The 11056-nt window shown below is 40.9% G+C and overlaps 1 protein-coding gene across 4 annotated transcripts in view; it reads right to left on the reverse strand.

The window, feature by feature from the left end:
- drp2 (dystrophin related protein 2) overlaps positions 1–9932 on the reverse strand; it is a 167436-nt gene extending 157504 nt beyond the window's left edge. Inside the window, exon 1 of one of the 4 annotated variants that reach the window (XM_040015882.1) lies at positions 9529–9924. The gene's annotated coding sequence lies outside the window, so the exon portion shown is untranslated. Of the gene's footprint in view, positions 1–9528 lie in introns of all 4 variants that reach the window. The other 3 variants (XM_040015879.1, XM_040015880.1, XM_040015881.1) reach the window with 3 other exon arrangements.
- Between the last annotated feature and the right edge of the window lie 1124 nt (positions 9933–11056).

Here is an 11056-nt window from a genome sequence, read left to right on the forward strand (position 1 = left end):
ATTTCTTTATATTTTGTTTCTAAAGAGCCAGACTTTCTGGTGCTTTTTTTAATACGGTCTTGAGCAACAGGCTTTATGAAGGGTTTCAAAGCTTTCCTTTGGACAATGAATATTTTGCTACAGTCTTTGTACCTGACCATTTTCAGAGAAATGTGTTTTTCGTTTTGTTTAGCCACTTAACATCAATCTATAAATGATTCAAGCATAAAAAAGACACCGAACTCCAGGGCTGAACCAGTGCTGCGTCTACACATACCTTAGCAAAGAAACTATTTTAAATTGTATCTTCAGGCACTTTGTAACTAGCAGCCTGTTGCAAAAACACATCATTTGTTCCCATTTTTTGAATCTGAATCTATTAAAGATATCAAAGATAACATATAAATATAGCATAAAATAGTATTGTTGCACCAACAAGGTGATTCCCAAAGTGCTAATAGCCAAAAAACTTTCCATGTTTCAGAATGATGTGCAGTGTCTCCTTAAAAATAAATACTGAGAAAAAAGTGTCAGGCCTGAAAAAGCATCTACGTAGATGAAAGGTATATTGAAACAGTCGTCATTTGAGTCTTCGTTAGAGTCAGTGGTGATGGGGATCTTTTCTAAATTGTTGAAATTATGAACAGAGAAAATTATTGTCAGATGTCGATCTACCATCTGGAAAGATTCTTATTGCCAACAGCTTAATTTTTCAGCATGACGATGATCCCAATCGAAGAGCCAGTGCAGTAAAAGCATGCCCGCTACACTATCAGTCATGGACTGACCTCGCCAGAGCCCAGACTGTTGAAGCAGTGTGGGATCATCTTTACAGAGAATAGAACAAAAAGCAGCCAACATCCAAAGAAGAGCTTTGAATGTCCTTCAAGAAACCTGGAGCACTATTATTTAAAGACTACTTAAAGAAATTACAGTAAAGTTTGCCGAAGACAGTTCAGACTGTGTTAAAGAATAAAGGTGTTCATACCGAATATTCAATTTCAAGCTCAAGTTAACTGTAAAAAATAATTGCATTCTTTGCTTTATTTCCATGCATGTTTGCATATGTTACAGTAAATTGCTGCGGGTATTTCCAATTTCTCTTGAGAAATAAGAAGAAATGAAGGGCGACTCAAGACTTTTTGCACAGTAATTATGTGATGGAGGAGAGTAAAAATGTTGTCACAACAAAGTGATTAAAAAAAACATTTAAACAGAGGTTTACTGAAAGAAATAAAGAAATATATTCCCTCTAATACTTATACAGATAAATATAAATTCACAGATTAAAACAAAATAAAATAAATGTCAAACCTTTTGAAGAAAAATGCCTCATAATGTTTAATTTCTTCAGACTGTGAGCTCATTCGGTATATTGAACATAAGCTACCTGAGAACAACACATAGAAAACATGCAGTGAAAAGACGGAGTGGAAGAACTGAATAAGAATCATCTCTAGCATTACGTTTTCCCTCCTTTTCACAGCCTGAAGGTTAGACTAAGGAGGGCGAACATCATGAGTCATTTCGAATGAGTTCACCACCTTGTGTATGGTAAAGAGGGTTTTCAAATTGCCATAAATATGCCATTATGTCTGCAAAATGACATGAAATGACTGTCACCCAGCTCAGTCAATCCTATTTCCTGAATCTAAAAATAAGGGATAAAAAAAAAAAATAAAAAAAAATACCAGACCCGATTGAGGTGTAGGCCAGGGGCCTGTTTCACAAACAAACTACTCACATGCAAATGGCATCCAGTTTCACTGACAAATTGCAGATAAATCTGCCTCCAGTGCTGTTGCATGAGTCACAAGTATTATGTTTCTTTTGATGAGTGAAAAGTGCCAAAATTAACACAGGAGAAGATGATCTATTTCTGCAAGTCACAGTGCGCGTGTTTCAAATTTGATGTAGTGGCCGTCAGTGCCAGAATACCCAACACACACCCATAATGTCATCCCCATTCATGTCCTCCGTGAATGTTCTGGAGTGAGCTGAGGGAAGCCAACATGGGTTGCAGAAGAGAATAAAGCCCATAAGAGGGTCACACTGCCAAGCACCAATCAGAACATCAGAACTTGTCGGCTCCAATTAGAAGCGCATAAGCAGAATATGAAGTGTGACCAGACGAGCGGCGGCGCCACGTTACCCTAACCAGAGCTGACACAAGAGTGATCACTCCACCTGAGAATAAAATTTACTGGAAACTGTAAGGAAGCACATAAGTTATTTAACACAGCTTGGAAAAGAAGCTGCAAGTGGCGAAGCACACTCTGCAGCAGCCACAAGAAGTATGTTGCACTCAGTGCAGGAGCCATTAACTCCAATTAGAGGGTAGCAGCTGGAGGAGACTGCTGAAGTTATGTTATTGACCAGAGTGTCTACTACAGTCTGAAGATCCATCCTGAAGAGCCGTTATTTCAGTCTTTTTGAAAAAGATTAGATGGAGCTTTGCATTTAAATGATACACTTTAGCAGGAAAAGATCATTAAATCATTGGAGTTGTCGCTGGGCAACAAACAACAAACTCCTGCCCTGCACGCTGACAAATGCATATAAAAAGCGGGATAACCAAAGCCAGCATCTCTGGTGGAAAGGCTGAAAAGATTAAGATGTCACCTTCGCATTTTGAACTCTCCCAAAACTGTTTAATTATCTTTTAACATTGTGGATTTTTCACTGTAAATTTACCATGAAATGTATTAAACGCAAGCCTGAAGCTAGTGAGCGAGGCGACTCTAAAGCTGTGCGTTGAATAGAGATTCCCAGCATCCTCTCAATAATGATGCTGACACACGACACGACACACAGGCGGAATCTTTTTTGTAATATGACGTATTATTATTTGTTTCATTCACATATAACTTTTCTGACTATGCAAGCTTTGCTGTTTTTAATACTTTATTTCCTAATCGGTCTGTCTGTGCGGAGCCTAAATCTTAAATTGCGTGCGCTTGTATAGTGTCTTTAAACCTCAACTAGGTCCTACAAGGCGCTTTACAGTTTGTTTTGCAGTCACCTATTCACAAACTCCTGCAAAAAACTCCTCGCTACATAATTGAGCTCCTCATAAGAGACGACTCGGGGCTTCGGGTGTGCAAACTAGCTGTGCAGCTGAGAGAACTGCATCATTTATATCATGTCATACACTCAGTTCTGGCAGCTGTGCCACGCAGAGTGCCACTGGGAGCAACTTGGAAGCAACTTGGGGTTGTGTGTACCCAAGGGAATTTTGGCACAAGCCTGCATAGCAGACAGGCAGCCTCACCAGGTATCAGTGGACACCTATTGTAGAAGGAATTACCACAAGGGTAGTTCTGAGTATGTTTTCAGGGGTTTGTACCATCTGCCTGTGATATTTCCTGTGCAGTAGAGCTATAACCATGCAAGCTGCAGGCACAAAACATGTTTGCAGCTGACATCAAAATGCAACTGCAACATAAGATCTAGTCTAGTTTGCAGTAATTTGGTCGTAAAGTAAAATAACTGAAAATTATTTTTTATATAATTTCCTTTAAAAAAAAGAAGCTAATCCAGTTTCAAGGAAAAACACCACTACATAGCACATACTGTATATGCTAGAGTTAGAGTAACTAGATGTATCATCTGAGAACCACAGATGTCTGCATTCAATTTTGTGCCAATCCATCAAGCACATTTTACGATATCTCACAGGGTGTGTGACAAATTTAACCTGCAGCGTAACTGGATAATAAGTCAGAGATTCTCGATTCCAAATTTCATTCAATACATCCAGAATGTGTCGAGATATTTCAGACTATAACAAAGTGCCACCAGGATGGCATAAACCAGAATACCACAGAGAGAAATTTATCAGCTCGCACAATATTGCACCTATGCAAATTGAAAAATCCGGCACAACATTCTCTGCAAATTAAACGAAGCAACTGGTCGGCCATTCCCTCCCTCACCCATCGTGCCATATTACAGATGACTTGCCACACGGGGCCTGGCTGTGAGCTGGCCCTCAAAGCAGCTCCAAGAGCAAGGCCTGCAGTGGCGGGCAGTAAATAACCAGCATAAACGTGTCGTGGGAGACACCCCGCAGACACCAACCCATTTAATGTTAATAGGAAAGCATCGGTTACCAGATTCTAAATAATAGCTCGCAGTCACCATGGCCAAGGATAGTTACCACAGGCGCAGGAATTTATGGAGTCAGCAAATTGCTTTTCTATCCCCATTCTTCCCCTATTTGTCCGTTTTGCCATCTCTCAGCGCAGGACGGGGATGATGGAGCAGTGCAGGGAGATGACGGGACTGCTGCAGCCTGCCTGACTGAGCACACCTGTCCTACGGCCACATAGCTCGGGATGATGATGCTCCTAGGTGTACAACAGCTATCATTCCGTCTGGGTCTCAGGAGGGACAGCCACTTGACAGGCTGCTGAGATATTTTTATTCCAGCAGGGCCTGAGGTGTTTCAGTGTGACTGCTGGCACTTTTATTTCTTGGACAAGAATTGTGTATACACACTGCTCAATTTGAATATGCTTGGCATTGTTATGTGAGCCCAATAAATGTCATTTATTGTTTATTGAAGGTTTTAAACTGATGATGGATCTGTCTGTTATTTCGCAATTTTCTACCTAATTAAATGTCTGAAAAATAGAATTACACCTGTTTCTTTGTTTTTACTTTACAGTGTCACAAAAAAAAGAAGCGATGTGGTGCCAATAGACTATTTTCAGTTCCTTTACTGTCAACAAATATCATACAAACATCAGAGGCAAAAACATGTCAGTCTGTCTCTTAATACTTTCTGACTTCTCCACCCTGTCTTTGGCATCCTGCTGTCTTTGAGATCTTAACACCTGCTGAAAATCCTTTTTTCTTACCTTGTTGCAGTGAGATTCAATACTTTGTGAAATCACTGTCAGGTGCATTTAAGCAGCGTTCACATGTGCATATTGTGCTAAAACAAACGGTGGGTGTGCCCGACATTTAGGGGGTAATTTTGCCTCTGTCACAACAAGGATGGTTGCTCACCATAATAATCAACTTCTCCTTCATTTTGACAGTGAAGGACAAAGGTTCAGTCACCCAAAAATTGATTGTGTGACAACCTCGACCTCTGAGCGTCCACTTTGAATCGCAAGGAGATAGCACAGGTCGCCCGGTAGGAGGAAACCTGTCTCCAATCGCAATCTGACTTGAACCGACGGCAGTCGCTCTCAGACAGGTTGACAAAGGTTTGCAAAATACTGACATGTAACATATCAAAGCAACAAACTGCAAACATTTCCAAGTCGGTCTGCACGGATTAGTACAACTTACCTGTGACATGTCTCTTTGCAATAGTAGACTCATGTATTCTGGTTATATTACCGTATAAACAAGGGCTGCTGAGCGTCAGTACAATCTCATTTTGTGTTAAATCGTGATCCTTTCAGCAAATATGTCACCATTTATGAATTATTATTTTAAATCTGGAAGGTTCTGGCTGGACTCTGAATGTAAGCAGTCATTGTAACGGCATATCTGCAGTTTTTGCCAATTATTACATTGTTACAAAAAGATGTCATGTAATTGCAAAATGACATCAAACTTATCACCATTTCATCGTCGCCTAGACGCACCAAAGTTACTTTGAAGATTCCAACTGACTGCAAGCGGTTGCAGATCTGGTCTCCCCTTTTCAAGGAAACCAAGGCTGCAAATTCATTGCCCACGGTCACAGAAACTTTGGTCATGCTGTGGTATCCAACCACTAAGGAAGTTTAGCACGGCATTCAAAGTATTCAGTCAAAAACAATGATTAATTAACTTAACACTCAATAGAAAGGAGCCTGGCAACTGTTGCAAGTCTACGACTAAGACTCAGCTACACAGACAGTTATTGTTGTTAGGATCAGTTCAGTGTTGGATTTGCATTTTCATTGTAGGAATGTACTACAATTTCACTGCACTTAATTTTAACAGTGCTGTCAGCTAACAAAGCTGCCCTAAAGAAGAAGACACAGAAGTGGCGATCAAGGTGCCACTTCTTACTGAGTATATTCGCCTTCTTCTTCTTCTTCTTCTATACTGTCACAGATGACATCTCGTCCTGTCAGATAGTCTCACATGTTCTCCGCATGCAAACGAAAACCTTAAACTGAAAAAAGATGACACAAATGTAATTTACAAACTGCAAACTGAGTGGATTTTTGTTGTTTAGTCAAAGCTGTTTTTCATGCTGTGCAAGAAGGAGTAGTATGAAATGGTTTCATCTGACTGGAGGAAAATGAGCCCTTGTGTCTGCAGCTATGGTATCTGTGTGCAGATTCCAATGGGATTACAGTACATTATTGCTAATTCTACTTATGTAAAGATGAAAGGCAGCCCACATTAATGTCACTTTAAATACTGAAAAATTAAGTCACAAAAGTGCCATTGCTAAAGATATTCAGTCTGGCTGCATGGAAAACAAATCACTGAGGTCCTCATCTTGCCCACTGGAGAGCAAGGTGATATCAATAAGGTCAGAAATATGGTCAGTGCTAATAAAAATCACAAAAGCACTCTGTCCAATTCAACTCCACGAGGTACTATTGAGGTCTCAACCTGTAAATTCATCTCAATGTTCCTCTTTGTAGAAAGAAAATACGAGACCAGACTGATTATTCATGATCACAGCATCTGAATCTGACCTACAGTCCCTTGTTCATTGTAAACAAAGAAAAATCTTATGGATAAGAATATGCAATGTCACTACAGCACTTGGTAGGTTGCTAATTCTTAACGCTCTGCTAGAGTTACTGGAGACCCGGGGCAGACTTTAACAGAGGATGACATTTTCAGATCACTCTCCTGAATTAAAAAAGGAGAGAGAATAAAAAACACGCCCGAGACAATCTTTAACACAGTTTGCTTCCTACATAACATTATAAATAATGCAATCCCGAAATACATTCTTAGGATTCATGAGAGGAGATTTAAACAAACCATGAAAGGCATCAGCTCTCCTCTTTGATTTTGGATTAACCTTGCACCCTCCCAAAACTGTGAAAAGTTGTACAAATCAGAAGGGAAAAAAATGCTAATTCCCAGCCAGGGTTGGTGTGCTACTGAGCATGGATGCATGGAAATAAAAGAATTTACAACCTTTTACAATTTATCCATCACATGCTGTTGAGAGTGCCAAACCTGTTAATGTAGACTTCTAAAAAGGATAAAAGTCAAATGTCTCAAAAAATTCCCTAAAAGTAATGAAAATTGTTTCTGTTTGATATCTAAAAACGAATGCATAAATGGTTCTAAACGCTACTAAAAGCATCCCAAATGGATTAACAACTGTAACAGTCGTGATTCACTGATTGAATAAGATAGCTTTCCAAGAGACTGTACAGCCAAGCGGTTGTAAATGTGGCCAAACCAATTGTTTGACATGAATTCAAATCCACATATTTGCATGCAACGTGACGGCTGGTGTCAGGAAAGAGGTACTTCAGAAGTACTTCAGCTGACAGGGCTGCGAGTGCGTAGCAGACATAAAAGGTTGGGAACCCCAACCTTTACATTATCTGACACGAGCGGCAGTGGCGCCGTCCTCTCCAGAATGAATAAATGACATTAAAACAGGAAGACGCTGAATGATTTCATCTATATTCCGCTGAAAACAGCTTGAGGGAGAGTGTGGAAAATGCATAACATGAAACATGACCAGCAGGCATGTAGAAGAAGAAAGGCGCTGAAAATAGAACACGCTCATAGTCCTTTTAGAGTCTTTCACAATTATAGCTCATCACTGCGTGGAGCCTTAAGAGTTCTGCCAAATCTGACTACAAAAGAGAAGCACACGATATGTGAGCTGCTAGGGCATATGCTACCATTATTAAGCCCGCTACGTGGATTTATTTTTTAATATTACAGATGTTTTGCAGCTGTGCTCAAGATCAAAAGCTGTGCAATCCTGTCATCAAATCAAATTGGATTTCGGGAAAGAAAAAAAAAACATCTGATGGGCTTCTGATAGCCTTTGTGCTTGGAGGAAAATGCTCTTTCAGTGTAAGTACAGGAAGGTTACTGACCATAAAAATGCTCCAAGTGAATGCAGATTGATATAGCTGGAAGGTCCTGCAGAATGACAACATTAAAGCCACTTTAAGATGAAATTCCTTTTTGAGATAGGATGTCACTCCAAGCCCTTTTGGGAGAGAAATATTGTGCGGCTCTTTTTCTTTACCAGCAAAATAAACCATTTAAAGCTCAGAGAGACATTCAGTTGCAACCTGGGCTGGGCCATGAATAAGAGTTACCGGGCTTTATGATCACAGATGAAAGGAAAGGAATAAAAGAAAATATCATCGGCCTTGTAAGAATGAGGGAGAGCAAGGCTTTTGATGTTGAAAACCAAGATTCTTTTTTTTATATTTAACTGATTCTTAGAATAGCCATCACAGCCAGAATGTGGACACAGGAGCAGTGATAATATGGCAGATTTTTGAGGCAATGCTTAAAAGAACCAGTCAGTAATAATGCAGAATATCCATAAATGAAAACTAAAATTGAGGCCAAAATATGCCAAACGTGTCATAAAATCGAAAAGATAAACTTTAGCGTAGTTTGTGTTGACACCTGTCAGTCAGATCGGGAGTAAGAGCGGGTTCAGATGTCATTTAGTTAGTGGGGATTTCATTTGGTTGACATTTGGGTTTAAATATAGGCTGCTGCTGCTGCTGTCACGTCCACGGAAGCGCACAGGATTACCTTCCTCTCCTCCAAATATATTCCCTAAATTATCCCACACTGTGTTGCATTCTGGGGCCCTGAAAGGAGTCTCGGGGCTTAAGACGCACACCGTGTAATTGTAACCATAATTACTCGCGACATCCAGAGTTCAAATCCGGCTCAACACCTCAGCCTGCCATCACACGTCAGTCTCCACCCATACAAACTGATGAGGCAGAAAAGCCCTATAAATTTTTCTTTCTTTCTTTTTCCCTGCAGAAAGCGACACTCGAGAGGCAACTTGCAGGGGAAGAGGAGAGGGATCTGACAGGCTCTTTTCCCGTGAGCTCCACAAAACAAGCGCTGAGCGCACACTTAATCACTGTCTTTGAAATTACTTCCTTTCCTTCGCAGTTAATGAATTGATAAAAATGTGGTCTGTGCACAGCCTCATTCATTCATTCATTCATTCAAAAGAAGAAGAGGCGAGAAAAGTCGAAAGAACAGTAGAGGTTGCCTAAACGCCCGACACCTTTTGATCTGGCAGCTCCACCGGTCAGAAGAGCGCGTACACTGTGCATACACAGGTTGTAGCCCTGAAGCTCATCCGGCAAACCTCATCCATCACACAGATGTCTGGTTTTAAAAATAAATCTGGCAGACTGCGACCAGGACGATGGCCAGTACTCAACTGCAGCAGCACAGCCAGTTTCCATCTCAACACGCACAAGAGTAACCCAAAGGCAATTTAAGAAGCCAGTTACTGTCAACACCGCGTTCCTCTGTTTGCTCTGAATGTGAGGGTAACCGGTTGAACACATTTCCTGCAGTAATCACTTAAGAAGAAGAAGAACCCTTGAACAACAATCTTACCTTTCTCTCCCTGGAGCGAGGATTTGGCTCAGCTTGGACTGACACGGCTCAGCTGCTGGCGAAGAAGACGCTGAAATAAATGAGCTACTCCGGTGGATGCAGCCGCGACATGAGCTGAAGAAAGTGAGGAGAGCAGCAGCGCAGAAGATTTGAAACGGCGGAGCAGCGCAGCGCTGTACCGGCGGCGGAGACTGTGCCTCTGACGCTGACATCAGAGGGCTGCTTTAAGGTGGCTCCGCTCGTTCACATCAGCGACACGGCACACGCGGGGAGGCTTCCAGGCGCCCGGTTTAACTATCGCGGTAAAGATTATAAGCTGCGAATAAAATGAAACTGTAATAGAAAACTTGCGTTGTTGGAGCTGAGGTGGGGGATCGGTGGGAGCTGAATGGGAGCCGTCCAAAGAGAGCTCAGGAAGTCATTTAGCTCAAGGTTGAGAGAGAGCGCGCACGGCTCCGCAACTCTTCATCATTTTACAGCAAACCCAAAACTTCAGTCAAGCCTGGAAGATGTGAAACAAAATTCTGACTTTCGGTTTTTCCTTCCAACCCAGTTCTGGGTTATGTCAGCCACAAAATATCAGCAAACAATGAGCATAAACCTTTCTGTTATAGGTCCATAAATACGGAAAGGATGGCGCACTTCTAACATTAATGGAGAACTACTATGCTCATTTCCAGCCTTATATTTTATTCTTGGAAACCAACAGATTAGCTTTGCATGATCAACAGTTCAAAATAATCTCTAGTCACCCTTTAAACCAACTTTTCTCTGATTGGCTGCCCCTGTCAAACAGAAGATTTGAACAGCAGGTGGGCGGGGCTTCTGTAGTTGGAGTTTGCTGTGTGCCTGAGAGGGTCACAGTAAATATATCCCCACTTGGATGCCGGTTTAGCTCATTTGGTAGAGCAGGTGACCCATATGGCAAAGGCTAATTCGGACACCTGGTTTGAATTTACCTTGCTCGAGACTTTGCCCAGATTTTTTTATGTTATTGCAATAAAGGCCAAGAATCTACCTTAAAAAAGGGTATTCCTCTCTAAACATTCTGTAGAACAAACCATAGATAAACTTAGCATTTAGGGATTATTTTCATATAAACTGACCTTATTATTCAAAACTTTGGCCATGTTTATATCAGTGTCTGGTCTGTAAAGGTACAAGAAAAAAATGAAAGAAAATATAAAGTACTGGAGAGCACAACACACTGCACCATGCACAGCACTCCAGGGATGCAACCACGGGGTTTGAGTCAGTGAGCTTTCATTTCCTCAACAAATGATGAAATTAATAATTTGTTGCATAACCAAGATACACTGTGCTCAGTTCGAATTTTTTTTCCCAAGGGTCCACTTGAGCTCAGGCAGTTCTCTGAATCTTTCAAATTATCCTGCAAACTGGGTTCTATCCAACCTTCATAGGGTATAACCAAAAAACTGAAATAAAAAGAAAAAAAAAAAAGAATTCAGCACTGAGTATGTGGGAGTTTTTTTTCAATTGCTTTTAGAAAGTATTTTCTTCAATAAAC

The sequence above is a fragment of the Simochromis diagramma genome, unplaced genomic scaffold (assembly GCF_900408965.1).
Source record: "Simochromis diagramma unplaced genomic scaffold, fSimDia1.1 OVJJ01000685.1, whole genome shotgun sequence".
Lineage (NCBI taxonomy): Eukaryota > Metazoa > Chordata > Actinopteri > Cichliformes > Cichlidae > Simochromis > Simochromis diagramma.